At 42.7% G+C, this 16,745-nt stretch overlaps 1 long non-coding RNA gene across 1 annotated transcript in view; it reads left to right on the forward strand.

Moving 5' to 3' along the window:
* The first annotated feature begins 1,881 nt into the window (after positions 1 to 1,881).
* Positions 1,882 to 16,745, forward strand: part of LOC124795487 — a 35,517-nt gene continuing 20,653 nt past the window's right edge. The window contains exon 1 of the long non-coding RNA XR_007016705.1: positions 1,882 to 1,989. This is a non-coding gene — a long non-coding RNA (uncharacterized LOC124795487). The remainder of the gene's footprint in view (positions 1,990 to 16,745) is intronic.

Raw genomic sequence — 16,745 nt, forward strand, 5'->3', positions numbered from 1 at the left:
GGCGAAAATAAATCGTTACTTAATATTTACAAAACATGTGAGTGTAAGCTTCAGTTTAGCACAAAACTTCCCCTCCAGCAATCGGCATTTCTCCTACAGCCCTGCCTGCAACCCCCACGAGTGTTGCTCACCCACGTCTGCCCTGCCAATTGCGCAGCTACTTGCCACGGTATTCTGCATCCACTCTTGTCTGGAGACACTGTAGACAGCAGACGTATGTCTCGACCAGGCAAAGGCAACATATCGCGGGCCCTTGTAATGTATTACTAAATATCACCTTGTGCATTTGTAAGGTAATATGGAACAAAGTATTGCCACATAAAGATTGCGTTTCGTCACATCATCGTGGGGTGGAAATAATGGGAAGGCAGTGAGTCCTCTCGTACTACACTACTGGCCATTAAAATTGCTACACCACGAAGATGACGTGCTACAGACGCGAAATTCAACCGACAGGAAGGTGCTGTGATATGCAAATGATTAGCTTTTCAGAACATTCACACAATGTTGGCGCCGGTGGCGACACCTACAACGTGATGGCATGAGGAAAGTTTCCAACCGATTTCTCATACACAAACAGCAGTTGACCGTCGTTACCTGGTGAAGCGTTGTTGTGATGCCTCGTGTAAGGAAGAGAAATGCGTACCATCACGTTTCCGACTTTGATAAAGGTCGGATTGTAGCCTATCGCGATTGCGGTTTATCGTATCGCGACATTGCTGCTCGCGTTGGTCCAGGTCCAATGACTGTTAGCAGAATATGGAATCGGTGGGTTCAGGAGGGTAATACGGTACGCCGTGTTGGATCCCAACGGCCTCGTATCACTAGCAGTCGAGATGACAGGCATTTTATCCGCATGGCTGTAACGGATCGTGCAGCCACGTCTCGATTCCTGAGTCAACAGATGGGGACGTTTGCAAGACAACAACCATCTGCACGGTTCCACGACGTTTGCAACAGCATGGACTATCAGCTCGTAGACCATGGCTGCGGTTACCCTTGACGCTGCATCACAGACAGGAGCGCCTGCGATGGTGTGCTCAACGACGAACCTGGGTGCACGAATGGCAAAACGTAATTTTTTGGGATGAATACAGGTTCTGTTTACAGCATCATGATGGTCGTATCCGTGTTTGGCGACATCGCGGTGAACGCACATTGGAAGCGTGTATTCGTTATCGCCATACTGGCGTATCACCCGGCGTGATGGTATGGGGTGCCATTGGTTACACGTCTCGGTCACCTCTTGTTCGCATTGACGGCACTTTGAACAGTGGACGTTACATTTCAGATGTGTTACGAACCGTGGCTCTACCCTTCATTCGATCCCTGCGAAACCCTACATTTCAGCAGGATAATGCACGACCGCATATTGCAGGTCCTGTACGGGCCTTTCTGGACACAGAAAATGCTCGACCGCTGCCTTGGCCAGCACATTCTCCATATCTCTCACCAATTGAAAACGTCCGGTCAATGGTGGCCGAGCAACTGGCTCGTCACAATACGCCAGTCACTACTCTTGATGAAATGTGATATCGTGTTGAAGCTGCATGGGCAGCTCTATCTGCACACGCCATACAAGCTCTGTTTGACTCAATGCCCAGGCGTATCAAGGCTGTTATTACGACCAGAGGTGGTTGTTCTGGGTACTGATTTCTCAGGACCTAGGCACCCAAATTGCGTGAAAACGTAATCACATGTCAGTTCTAGTATAATATATTTGTCAAATGAATACCCGTTTATCATCTGCATTTCTTCTTGGTATAGCAATTTTAATGGCCAGTAATGTACACACTGCAAACATAAATGTGCCAGTACAGGACCAGAGGCCTGCAGGCGTCAACGCACTTTCCAGCTCTTCGGTTGCTGCATGCGTGGCTTGAGCTGGACAGGTAGATGGTCAGTCAGCTGTTCCTGTGTGTTTCAGAGGACTGCGTGGCTGCTAACTGCCGTGTTCCTGCTGGCCGCCGTCGCCTGCGCCCTTTCGCAGTAAGTACGCCGCCGCCTCCGCTGCGCAGTGCCTACAGTTATCCGGACACCTGCCGGACATACACTCTAAGCTTGCGATAGATCCATTCAGAACAACTCATTCTTAGCACGAGTTTGTCTTAGCCCTCTACATCTACAGGGCGAGTCAGCTAAGACGTACCACCCTCAATATACTCCAAGACAAGAAAAACAAAGCACCACAATTGGACGGAAATCGGTGGATGTGATCTACATGTTTAACCAAACACGTTATTACAATATCAAAAAAAAAACTGGATGATTTATTGAAGGGAAAGAACTTCACATAACGAGCAATTCAGTAACCTGTTGCTTCACCTCTTATGTTTTGCAAGCAGTTATTCGACTTTACATTGATTGATAGAGCTATTGGATGTCATCCTGATGATAATGTGCCAAAGTCTGTCCAATTGGCGCGTTAGATCGTCAAAATCACGAGGTGATTGGAGGGCCCTGCCCATAATACGTCAAACGTTCTCAGTTGGGGCCTCACAAGCGGCTTGTAATCAGATTGGCTGCTTACGGAATACTGTTTCAATTATGCGACTGGATTCGTGGTTTCCTGTCAGAGAGGCCACAGTTCGTAGTAGCTGACGGGAAGTCACCGAGTGCAACGTAAGCGATTTTTGGCGTTCCCCAAGTAGAACACTCTGCTGTTCTTTATCTATATAAACGATTTAGGAGACAATCTGAGTAGGCGTCTTGGGTTTTTCGGCGATAATGCTGTCGTTTATCGTCTAGTAAAATCATTAGAAGATCAAAACAAATTTCAAAACGATTTAGAAAACATACCTTTATGGTGCGAAAATTGGCAGTTGACCCTAAACAACGAAAAGTGTGAGGTTCAAAATGGTTCAAATGGCTCTGAGCACTACGGGACTTAACTTCTGAGGTCATCAGTCCCCTAGAACTTAGAACTACTTAAACCTAACTAACCTAAGGACATCACACACATCCATGCCCGAGGCAGGATTCGAACCTGCGACTGTAGCGGTCGCGCGGTTGTGAAGTGTGAGGTCATCCGCATTAGTGCTAAGAGGAATCCGTTAAATTTCGGTTGCCCGATAAATCAATCAGATCTGAAGGTTGTAAATTGAACTAAATACCTAGGAATTACAATTACGAACAACGTAAATTGGAAAGAACACACAGAAAATATTTCGAGAAAGCGAGCCAAATACTGTATTTCGTTGGCAGAACATTTAGCAGTTACAACAGATCTACTAAAGGGACTGCTTACACTACGCTTGTCCGTCCTATTTTGGAGTACTGCTGTGTGGTGATGGATACGTACCAGATAAAATTAACGGCGTACATCAAGAAATTTCAAAGAAAGGCAGCATGTTTTGTATTACCGAGAAACATGGGAGATAATGTCACGGACATGTTATAGAATTTGATGTGGACGTCATTTGAACAAATGCTTTTCTCGTTGCAGTGGGTTCTTCTTACGAAATTTCAATCAACAACTTTCTTCTCCAAATACGAAAATAGTTTGTTGAACCGACCTACAAGGGAAGAAACGATCCTTATAATAAAAGTAAGGGAGCTCAGGGTTCACACGGAAAGATACAGGTGACCCTTTTTTCCACGCGCTGTTCAGGAGTGGAATAACAGGGAATTATTGTGAAGGTAGTTCAATGAACCCTCTGCCAGCACTTACGTGTGATTTGCAGAGAAGCCGTGATTTGCAGAGTAGCCATGCACATGTAGATGTTGGTCTGGCCACCTTTCTGGCCAAGATACGGCAAGCTCGAAGATAAGCAGCAGAAGCCCTTGCCGTGTGCGGGCGGGCATTATTTTGCTGGAAGTCCAGCGTGGCTTGCCATGTAGGGCAACAAAACAGGGCACAGAATATCGTCGACGTACCGCTGTTCCGTAGGTGTACCGCGGTCACTAGGGCGTGGTTGTAAGCGGGTCTCATCACTGAAGACAATTCTACGTCGGTTAATGAGATTCAAGGCCAAAGAAGTGTCTGGAGACTCCTGGACAGCTATGGGATACTAACCTCATTGTCGCCTGTCACACAGCCCAACAAGCATGAGTGATCGCTCCGAGTGCCATTTCTTTTCGTAGTAAGACCTCCTTGGTTGACATACGCGGCACTGTTACAGCCTAGGGCAGGTCGACGATATTCTAGACCCCGTTTTGTTGCCCTTCATGACAAGCCATCCTGGGCTTACATTTCAGCAAGATAATGTCTGCCCGCAGACGGCGAGAGTTTCTAGTGCTTGTCAATCCTACCTTGGGCAGCAAGGTCGCCGGGTCTCTTCCCAATTGAGAACGTAGGGAGCGTTTTTGACGAGGCCTACCAAGCAGCTCGGAATTTTGAGGGCCTAAGGCGCCAGCTGGACAGAATCCGCCACGAGGATATCCAACGTCTGTGTCATTAAATGCCAAGTGGAATAACTGCTTGTATAAGGGTCAGAGGTGGACCAATACGTCATTGATTTGCCGAGTTTGTGAAGCTCTTTCTCTTTTTCTGAAATTGTAATCCTTTGTTTGTCTGTACACGTACGCCGCATCTACGGTTTCAGTCCAGTTCTGATGATATCTTCGTGGTGCGTCGTTTTTGTTCTTAGAATGTATGTCCAGAAGGAGTAAATATATCGAAATGTGATTTTCGCTAACATGTAGTGAAAAAATTGACAAATTTTACAGGAAAAGTGTATAGCTCCATTTTGAAAAGTAAGTGTCGTAGTTCGGCAGCTACAAACAATAATAATTAATTGGGTACATCAGGAAATTCATCACATATTTCACCATAACTTAACGAAAACGGCACCTCGCTATATTTACTTGTTTTGTGTATATTTTTAGTTGCCTTTTAATGCCACAGACTATTAATGACCACAGCATTCTGAAGATCAAACCTAGTGACCAATCAACAGGGCATCAATTGTCATCCCTAGCGTCTCTATATTATTTTATTTTGCCATAATTTATTTTACGTTCGTTATCTACTGAGGGTAGAAAAACTCTTTTTAGTAAAGATCGTTTCGGTGTTTACTATGCAGAACACAAATGTTTAAATGTTCACTACTGGCCACTAAAATTGCCACGAAGATGACGTGCTACAGACGCGAAATTTAACCGACAGGAAGAAGATGCTGTGATATGCAGATGATTAGCTTCTCAGAGCATTCACACAAAGTTGGCGCAGGTGGCGACACCTACAACGTGCTGACATGAGGAAAGTTTCCAACCGATTTCTCATACGCAAACACCAGTTGACCGGCGTTGCCTCGCGAAACGTTGTTGTGATGCCTCGTATAAGGAGGAGAAATGCGTACCATCACATTTTCGACTTTGATAAAGGTCGGATTGTAGCCTATCGCGATTGCAGTTTATCGTATCGCGACATTGCTGCTCGCGTTGATCGAGATCCAATGACTGTTAGCAGAAAATGGAATCGGTTGGTTCAGGAGGGCAATATGGAACACCGTGCTGGATCCCAACGGCCTCGTATCATTAGCAGTCGAGATGACAGGCATCTTATCCGCATGGCTGTAACGGATCGTGCAGCCACGTCTCGATTCCTGAGTCAACAGATGGGGACGTTTGCAAGACAACAACCATCTGCACGAACAGTTCGAGGACGTTTGCAGCAGTATGGACTATCAGCTCGGAGACCATGGCTGCGGTTACCCTTGACGCTGCATCACAGACAGGAGCGCCTGCGATGGTGTACTCAACGACGAACCTGGGTGCACGAATGGCAAAACGTAATTTTTTGTGATGAATACAGGTTCTGTTTACAGCATCATGATGGTCGTATCCGTGTTTGGCGACATCGCGGTGAACGCACATTGGAAGCGTGTATTCGTTATCGCCATACTGGCGTATCACCCGGCGTGATGGTATGGGATGCCATTGGTTACACGTCTCGGACACCTCTTGTTCGCATTGACGGCACTTTGAACAGTGGACGTTACATTTCAGATGTGTTACGAACCGTGGCTCTACCCTTCATTCGATCCCTGCGAAACCCTACATTTCGGCAGGATAATGCACGACCGCATGTTACAGGTCCTGTACGGGCCTTTCTGGATACAGAAAATGTTCGACTGCTGCCCTGGCCAGCACATTCTCTAGAGCTCTCACCAATTGAAAACGTCTGGTCAATGGTGGCTGAGCAACTGGCTCGTCACAATATGCCAGTCACTACTCTTGATGAACTGTGGTATCGTGTTGAAGCTGCATGGGCAGCTGTACATGTACACGCCATCCAAGCTCTGTTTGACTCAATGCCCAGGCGTATGAAGGCCGTTATTACGGCCAGAGGTGGTTGTTCTGGGTACTGATTTCTCAGGATCTGTGCACCCAAACTGCGTGAAAATGTAATCCCATGTCAGTTCTCGTATAATATATTTGTCCAATGAATACCCGTTTATCGTCTGCATTTCTTCTTGGTGTAACAATTTTAATGGCCAGTAGTGTAAATATGGGGGGCGTTCAATAAGTAATGCAACACTTTTTTTTCTCGTTAGGTTGGTTTTATTCAAGATTCCAATACATCATGTTATTCCCCATTCTTTTGGCTACAATATCATATTTTCAACATAATGTACTTTCAATGGAACGGTCTTACGCCACCTGACTGGGAGGACCTGTATGCCCGAATGACTCTACTGGTCGACGTTGGAGCCAAAGTCCTGCTGCATCAGTAGCCTCCCCATCTTCCACATAATGTATCTGGTGTGGTGTATCCCTCATCGGGCCAAACAGATGGAGTTCCAGGCTGTAGTATGGATGAGAAAGGGAAGTCGTGTGGTTTTGTGACGGTGTTAGACTAAAAATTATCACGATCAGCCTCGTAACGCCCAAGCAGTTCCCACAGATGGTCCTTCGCTGCTCTCTATGGTCTTCTGTTAGGCGCGAGGGTGCCAGCGGGCACACACCTATAAGTATTCTAAATGCTTGACGAGTGTGTCAGACTACCAACACAGACGTCCAGTTGTATAGCGAGATGTTTGATTGTGATCTGTCGATCACCTCGAATGAGAGTGTCCGCACGTTCCAACATTGCAGGAGTCACAGCTGTGTGTGGTCGGCCGGCACGCAGGAGATTGAACAGATTTGCTCGACGTTGTTGCGCTGATGACAGACGCCGACCCCAACGACTCACCAAGCTTTTGTTCGCTGCCTGGTCTCCGTAGAAATTCTACAAGCACCTATGAATATCTGCGATGCTCTAGCTTTTCGCCAGAAGAAACTCAATGACAGCTCTCTGCATGGATCGCACCTCCGCTACAGACGTCATTTTAAAGGCTTCGTATAGCGCAGCCACCTGTCGGATCTTTATGAAACTATAGGGGGTGAAGCGGGAATATTCCACGATGTCCCACAACTATTCAGCATTTCTTCAACCCAAACTAACCCAGAAAAATAAGTGTTGCATTACTTGTTCAACGTCCCTCGTGATTTAGGAGCGTAATAATGGTGTGTTTGCATCAAACATTATATAGTTATATAGGAGATCTAAGTGGTATCTCTGTGTTACTCTTATACATCATGTAACTAAGTGTGACATAAATATTCAACCAAGATGTGGCATTTGAATGAAAAATATGTTACTGCATGAATTTTCTATGCATCAGTAATTATAGTGACTAAGGAATGACAACAGTACAAGACAGTGAAGTTATAGTACACATCTAATATTTGCCAATAACAAAATCATTGTTTCTGTTACCTTCAATATTAATGGGAAAACTATTCAAAACTCTCTTTCTCATTTAAAACACAGTCTGCAATGGTAACTAAATGAAGTTTTCTCCAGTTTGTGTAATCTGAATTCCGTCAAACAACATATCAGAACAATAAAAGGAGCCACCTCTTCAATAAAGTAATGCGTAAAAGAAAACTAATCCTGAGATACCTACAGCCCTAGTTTCAATGTCAGTGAAGTGATAGTATAATTCTGGTAGATATTTCCTGTTTTTCATAATAACATAAGGAACTTTGTGTTGATTAACACTGTCAACGGTCTTGCCTCTTAATTCAGTTTTATCCACTTTAGTGTCCTCAACAGTTAGTCTCTTACCAATTGAAAATTTGTTAACCTGCAATTAGTAGATTCGGTCTTCTCTCTACTGCTTTGACAGTCAATGTTACTAGTATAATTAACTCATCCGTGTTGTCGGAAACATTAGTCAAAATCTTCCATTAGGTCAGTAGCATATTAATTACATCATAGACTTAACACGAAATCATGTATTTAATCACCATAGCGCTTGCAACTAGAAGCTACAATGTATCCCATGCAAACAATAGTACGACAGCACACTATGCGGATAGCTACCAAATAATCACATTTCCATATTTGTGTACTTAATCTCGTTTAATAAGATAAGCGTCAATTTCCATTTATACATACAAACCCATAAACAACAACATTTCATAACTTTAGGTAGTATTGGCCTGTGGTATTACGGTAAATGCTTCCGTCATGTAGTTGACTGTTTCATAGCCGAACAGAGACGCCTCCTCTGCTAGAAAGCTTTTCCATTTCATTTTGAAAATTCTAGAAAATATAAGGCAGGACGGTATCTCCCCAATTCCGGTGGTCTAATTTTCTTCCTCTTTCATTACGTGCAGGTAACAGGTTATTCATTATAAAGACTCGCAGGTGGTTGTTATATTCTGTGTCACTACAAAAGACTTTCGGTGTCCTTTTTACAGATAAAGGTGTTATATATTTATTTAATACAATTTTTAACGCTAGATTAATTGAAAATTCTAGTTTTGCACGAAATATTAATTGTTTGTGGAATAACTGGCTTGATTTCTTATTACTCGCGAAAATGTTAGCTTTGAATACCGGTATCTAAAGTGTACCAAAACAAATCGGACTTAGTCAAATTAAATGGCAAGCAGGTCCTGAATAATTACTACAATCCGTGTCTCTCTCAATGGCATAGCTGTAATGGCGGCTACACAGACATAGCTCAAGCCGGTTATTCAAGTTGATACAACACAACTCATCCATATTCTTACTTGGGAACCTGTCAATAACATATCAAAGAGATTAATGGTAATAAATAATAAGAAATGAGTCAATATTTGAACGAAAATAAATAATTATTCTCATTTATATGAGCTTACAATGATACATACATCTTAATAGATCGGAGTTGCGACCTACCAAAGCTACGGTTCGACAGTTTTGGTGCAGTACATAAATGACATAGTAAATGGTAGATTTACCTAACAGTATTGGTAGGAAAGGAAACGTTAATGAATGTGTAAGCTAGATACCGGGAACCGAAGACTTCTTTTCATTTTTTGTTTGCTTAGTTATTTGTTTGGAATATAATTAGAATTGCACATCATTCAGTGTTAGTCCGTTGTATATGTTATATCCCTGCAGAATATAAATTGCTTTTTATAAGTAATAGGAATTAGCTGATCGCGTAACGTCTGCGCTTTTATAGAACCAAATCAATTGCTTTTGATACAAGCACAGTTTACAGGCATACACATAAAAATATATATATAATTATTGTTGTTATTTAGTACTGAATAGAACGTGCTTCATCATAATCAAAGGCAAGAGTTTCCCATTATTATTTATAAATGCAGAAGTTATGAATAACATAAATATATTTTATATAAGTTCGACGAACTGCTGAAGTGAAGTTTGATATATTTGTGTTTGTGTTTTTTTATTTTATTCTTTTTTGAGGAAGTTATATTTTCTAGCTTTATATGGTTAATCCGTACTGTTTTATTTGACTTTACTAAAACGTTCCTTTGTTTCACGTTACAAATCAACAGTTTTCGAATAAAACCTCAGTTAAACATTGACGGTTTCAATTTTGCTATAAATAATGTACATTTTTACGTAACAGACAGGAGGATAACTATGTACAACAAAAAATTGTCCGTAGGTTACACGGCCCTTTGTATATCTTCACTGCTTTTCTAGACGATTCACACTCTCGGTTTCCAGAGGAACCTAGTAACACACGTGCCACATATCTAAAGAAAGTGGTCGCTATGAAGTAACACCTGATAGGCATGCTACACACCTAATATACAGGTAATGCAGGTACGACCTTAACAAAAGCTAACAGGAAAACAATCGCAGTCTACACTTAGTTGTGATAGTCTCCGGTAGCGTACGATAGTTTTACAACTCTATAACAACCAAAGCCACAAAGAGAAAAGATGATGAAGGAAGTAACAAAAGAAGAATGTCGGACAAATGACAAAGATTCCTTCACAAAGATCTTTTAATTTCGACCTATTCTTCTAAATTTTAAAACGCTTTGGATTCATGTTTTACTTATAAGACTTTTTCCTTTATCCTCAGTGCTGCAGTGCACAATTAGCTCATTACACGTAGAAAATGATGAAATAGTGAAGGCAGCAGAGGATCATGAACGAGATGGGGGCTAGTAGAAATTCTTGGTTAACAGAAGAGATATCGAATTTTAGTGATGAAAGGAGAAAATGTAAAAATGCAGTAAATGTAGCAGGCGAAAAGGAGTACAATGTCTCAAAACTCAGATCGACAGGAAGCGCAAAATGGCTAAGCAGGGATGACTAGGGGACAAATGTAGGGATGTAAAGGCGTATATCACTAGGGGTAAGATAGATGCTGCCTACAAGAAAATTAAAGAGACCTTTGGAGAAAAGAGACCTACCTGCATGAATATCAAGAGCTCAGATGGAAAACCAGTCCTAAGCAAAGAAGGGAAACCAGAAAAATGGTTCAATGGCTCTGAGCGCTATGGGACTTAACTTCTAAGGTCATCGGTCCCCTAGAACTTAGAACTATTTAAACCTAACTTTTCTAAGGACATCACACACATCCATGCCGGAGGCAGGATTCGAACCTGCGACCGTAGCAGTCGCGCGGTTCCGGACTGAGCGCCTAGAACCGCTCGGCCACCACGGCCGGCGGAAAGCAGAAAGTTGGAAGGAGCTTAAAGAGGGCCTATACAAGGTCGGTGTACTTGAGGGCAATATTATGAAAATTGAAGACGACGTAGATGAAGATGAAATGGGAGATATGATACTACGTGAAGAATTTGACAGAGCACTCAGACTTAAATCGAAACAAGGCCCCTGGAGTAGACAACATTCCATTACAACTACTGATAGCTTTTGGAGAGCCAGGTATGACAAAAGATGATGAGCAAGATGTATGAGACAGGCGAAATACCGGCAGACTTCAAGAAGAACATAGTAATTCCAATCCCAAAGGAAGCAGGTGCTGGCAGGCGTGAAAATTAGAGAACTATCAGTTTAATAAGTCACGGCTGCAAAATACTAACACGAATGCTTTACAGACGGATGAAAAAATGGGATTAGCCGACCTCGGGGAAGATCAGTTTGGATTCCGTAGAATAGTTGGAATTCGCGAGGAAATGCTGACTCTGTGACTTATCTTAGAAGGTAGATTAAGGAAAGGGAAACCTACGTTTCTAGCATTTGTAGACTTAGAGAAAGCGTTTGACAATGTTGACTGGAATACTCTCTTTCAAATTCTGAAGGTGACAGGGGTAAAATAAGGGAGCGAAAGGCTGTTTACAGTTTGTACAGAAACCAGATGGCAACAGTAAGAGTCGAGGGGCATGAGAGGGAAGCAGTGGTTAAGAAGGGAGTGAGACAGGTTTGTAGCCTACGCCCGATGTCATTCAATCTGTATATTGAGGAAACAGTAAAGGAAAGAAAAAAATGGAGTACGAATTAAAATTCACGGAGAAGAAATAAAACCTTTGGGATTTACCGATGACATTGTAATTCTGTCAGAGACAGCAAAGGACCAGGAAGACCAGTTGAACGGAATGGGCAGAGTCTTGAAAGGAGGATATAAGACGAAAATCAACAAAAGCAAAACGAGGATAATAGAATGTGGTCGAATTAAATCAGGTGATGCTGAGGGAATTAGATTAGGAAATGAGACACTTAAAGTAGTAGATGAGTTTTGCTGTTTAGGGAGTAAAATGACTGATGATGGACGAAATAGAGAAGATATAAAATGTAGACTGGCTATCGCAAGGAAAGCGTTTCTGAAGAAGAGAAATTTTTTCACATCGAGTATAGTGTCAGGAAGTCTTTTCTGAAAGTATTTATGTGGAGTGTAGCCATGTATGGAAGTGAAACATGGATGATAAATAGTTTAGACAAGAAGAGAATAGAAGCTTTCGATGTTCGGTGCTTCAGAAGAACTCTGAAGATTAGGTGGGTAGATCACGTAATCAGAGAACAGTGGAAGAAGAATGGGGAGATTTTAAGAGGGCTCTAGTTGAGGCAGCTGAGACTGTGTGCGGAAGAACTAGCACAAAGAGGAGAAATAGGGAAACCCCATGGTGGAACAACATATGTAAAGAGGCAGTACTTCGAAAGAACAAAGCCTTCAGAGAATGGTTCCAGACCCGAACAGAGGAAGCTAGAGTAAAATATAAGGAAAAAAAGAAAGCGGCACAGACCATAGTAAGGGCGGAGAAGAAGAAGTGGATGGAAAAATGGACAAGAATGTTAGAAGAGGACAGTGAAGGGAACAAAAAAGTACTTTACACCATGGTAAGAAATAAGAGGAACGACAGAAGCGAGTGCCTGAGGATCATGGATAATAATGGAAGAGTTGTGGAGGAAATGCATGAGCTCAAAAAGATTTGGAAGGAGTACTTTGAAGATCTGTTGAATGCCGCCAAGCGGGTAACTAACAGCGATGGAGAGCCTAAGGCAGCAGACGATTATAATAGTGGGGAAATTGATGATCTAACTTGGAATGAAGTGGAAGAAGCCATAAAGAGGATGAAAGGGGGCAAAGCACCAGGTTGGGACGAAGTAACAGTGGATATGATACGAGCAGCAGGAGAAGTAGGAACCCAGTGGCTATACAGAGTGCTGAGGGTGGTGTGGAAGGAGAACAGAATTCCTGAGGATTGGAAGAAAGAAATTATAGTCCCGATCTTAAAGAAAGGGGATAAAAGGAGATGTGAGAACTACAGAGGAATCACCCTGCTATGCCACTGTGGAAAAATCTATGAAAAGATCCTGGAGAAGAGAATAAGAAGCAGTATTGGAAGTAGACTGCAAGAGGAGCAGTACGGTTTCAGACCGGGAAGATCAACAACGGACCTCATATTTGCGGTAAGGCAACTGCAGGAAAGGCACTATGAGTACGGGAAGGACTTAATCATGGCCTTTTTAGATATTGAGAAGGCGTATGACAGTATCTGTAGGGACAAGCTCTGGGATGTGCTGAACGCAAAAGGGATAGATGAAGAGATAACACGAAAAGTCAGAAAAATGTATGAGGGAAGTGAGAGTTGTGTGAAAGTGGGGAGGGAACGTACTGCATGGTTCAAGCTGGAAAATGGGCTGCGACAGGGAAGTGCACTTTCGCCTTTATTGTTTATTATTGTTATGGATGAAATCCTACAGCAAGTATCAGATGCAATTGGAGATCATAAAATGAAAGCAGTGCTTTTTGCCGATGACCTGATGTTATGGGGAAATTGCGAGAAGGAGGTGCAAGAGCAGTTAGATGCATGGGAGGCAACGGCAGCACAATATGGAATGCATTTCTCTGCAAAGAAAAGTGAAATAATTGTCACAACAAGGAAGAAGAATAGGCCAAATGTGGATATAACTTGTGGAGGGGAAAAACTACAAGTGGTAGAGAACTTCAAGTACCTGGGAAGCGTGATTGAAAGTAAGGGGGGAAACGCAATGGAAATAAATGAAAGGTGCAGAAAAGCAGGGCAGTTCTACAAATGCATTAGGGGGCTTATTTGGAGCAAGGAGGTGCCACAGAAATCCAAGGGAATTATATACCAAACCTACTTTGTCCCCATATTGGCATACGGAAGTGAGACATGGGTAATGCACAAAAGCGACAAAAGTAGAATACAGGCTAGTGAAATGAAGTTCCAGAGGAGCAGGTTGGGTGTAACAAGGCGAGACAGATTGAGAAATGTGTATGTGAGGGAAAGACTAAAGGAGGAACCAGTACAGGACAGGATAGAAAAATCAAGACTGCAGTGGTATGGACACATGAAGAGAATGGATGAGGGAAGAATTCCAAAGAGGATGTTTGATCTGCAACTGGAGGGGAAGAGGCCCAGAGGAAGACCAAGAGATAGATGGGTGAAGGGAGTGAAGGAATGTGTGATGAGAAGAGGAGAGAACTGGACGAAGGTGGAAGAGGGGGAATGGTGGAAAGACAGAACACGATGGAGAGGCCTGTGTTCCCGACAGACCCAGCCAGTGGCTGGAAACTGTCCAAGATGATGATGATCACGTAACTAACAAGGAGGTACGGAATAGAATTGGGGAGAAGAGGAATTTGTGGCACAACTTGACTAGAATAAGGGAGCGGTTGGTAGGACACAGTTTGAGGCATCAAGGGATCACCAATTTAGTGTTGGAGGCAAGCGTGGAGGGTAAAAATCGTAAAGGGAGACCAAGAGATGAATACACTAAGCAGATTCAGAAGGATGTGGCTGCAGTAGTTACTCAGAGATGAAGAAGCTTGCACGGGATGGAGTGGCACGGAGAGCTGCATCAAACCACTCTCTCGACTGAAGACCACAACACTACAATGTAGAAAAAAATAATTTTGCTGGCAAGAAAAAAAGAAGAAAAAATAATAATACGTTGCTATAAATTCTACATACCCGCTTCCGTTCAGTCCAGTTTCTTATTTAATTAAGTTATTGTGGAGCAACACTACTGTTGAACGTGCTGGCAACGTTTCTTTTGGCTGGAAGGAACTAGGCCCCTATAACAGGCACTATTTCAAACACCCCACCGTACCCTTTGGAGTAGAGAATGTCCTTATCTGAGCTTTGTCTCTTACGCTAGATGTACAATGCACATCAAATGCATGCATCCTATCGAAGGCAATGACGGCTTCTAAGTTGTGTTGGCGTTATTATGGATTGTTGTTCTTTACTCGTGTCAAAAGCACACCATACATCAGTATGTATAAACAGGATGGAGAGAAACAAAGTGACAAGTTCAGGGCATGGTAGGGAGCGTCGAATCCAGCAAATGTTTTCCACATTACTGTAGGTAAAGAGCTACGGCCACAAAACGATATCCAATCAGCGACGAGTGCCCTGAAGTATGTACAGTTAAATGAACTCGACGCAGCTAATAACTGCTAAGGAGCGCAGCTAGTTATTAAGTAATTGAAGATAATAATTTCAGCTTAACAGTCAAAACGAAGAAAAACTTTAAAAGCTTTATTCATGACAAGATGAGAACTAGTTATTAAGTAATTGAAGATAATAGTTTCAGCTTAACAGTCAAAACGAAGAAAAACTTTAAAAGCTTTATTCATGACTACATGAGAATGTTCTGCGATGTTTCCTGCGAAAATCAACTACGCTGGAAGTTACATTATGTTATAATTTCTTAAGATATTAAACTGTACTTGAAAACATCACTGCAGTAAAATAACCGATATATGATACTGTAAACTGTAGTGTTGTTAATAATGAAGCCTAAAGGCCACATTTTTTAATGTTTGCCAATGTACGCATCAATGAACTTTTGTTCTAACAAGTACAACGGATCAGTCAGTGGCCAAAGACAACGGTGAAACAGAAAACAAAAATTAAATTTTAAACACTTCTTTTTCCTCAAATCACATTGATTGCAGCAAATGTTCAAAATTCCTTCGTCCAAAATCGCTATAAAGTTGACATCCTTTCGAAAGTTCCTGAAATGATACGAATGATTGTAGTGGCTTAAAATACCTTCACTTGTTGCTGGTTGACCGTCGTTTCATGCTCATAACGCCACCACGGTTGATTTCCAACCTATGGTAATATGGAAAATTTTGCCCGATTCGACGGCTCCTACACTGATATTACTGCGTCGACAAGAAGGCCTCGAACTTACATCACATATTGTGCTCAAACTGCCCGTTTCAGAGCCAAAAAACCCTTTCAGGATAGAAAGAACCACCTCGGACAGAATGTGATGCCGTATGTCATAAGCGAATGAAAAAATGCAAAGTAGGCTCATTTTCATGTTGGATTATCACTTACTGCAGGTACTGCTCTATTGGTAAATATAGCAGTATTCAGTTTTTGAACAACTCCTTGAACATGATCTTTCCATGACAGCTTGCATTTACCCTAACAAATAGGAATATGGATTGTCCAGGCTTACTCATCGTGTGCCTTTTCTCTGAAATAAAAAAATGGCAGTTTTAATTGAATTGTGTGTCAGGAATTAAAAACTGAGTCTTACTCTGATTTAGCAACAGTTTTTTTCCCATCTAGCCATGAAATTGCTTTGAACTGCAGTGTTTGCAAAACTGCCTGTGTTTTACTCAACGACCTTCACTACTATACTAATGTCATCAGAAAATAGAAATACTTTATCTCTTTCCCTGTCCATCTTCTCCCCCCCCCCCCCCCCACAATCTCTCTGTCCATCTCCACCTATCCCCTCTCTCTTTCCATCTCCTCCTCACCCCCTGTGCATCTCTTCCTCCCCCTCTACTGACAATCTCTCTCTCTCCCCTCTCTCTGTTCACACCACTCTCCCCCTTTCTCTGTCCATCTACGCCTCACCCCCTTCTCTCGCCATCTCTTCTTCACTTTCATCACTGATTCTCTCCTCCTCTCCTTGTTTCTCCCATCTCCTCCTCCCCAGCCCTCTGTCCATCTCCTCATCTCCCCTCTGTTCATCTACTCCTCCCCCTCTCTCTCTATCCCTCACCACCTTCCCCCTCTCTCTGTCCATTCCTTCACGCCCCCTCT

Source organism: Schistocerca piceifrons, chromosome 4 (genome assembly GCF_021461385.2).
Source record: "Schistocerca piceifrons isolate TAMUIC-IGC-003096 chromosome 4, iqSchPice1.1, whole genome shotgun sequence".
In the NCBI taxonomy this organism is placed as follows: Eukaryota; Metazoa; Arthropoda; class Insecta; order Orthoptera; family Acrididae; genus Schistocerca; species Schistocerca piceifrons.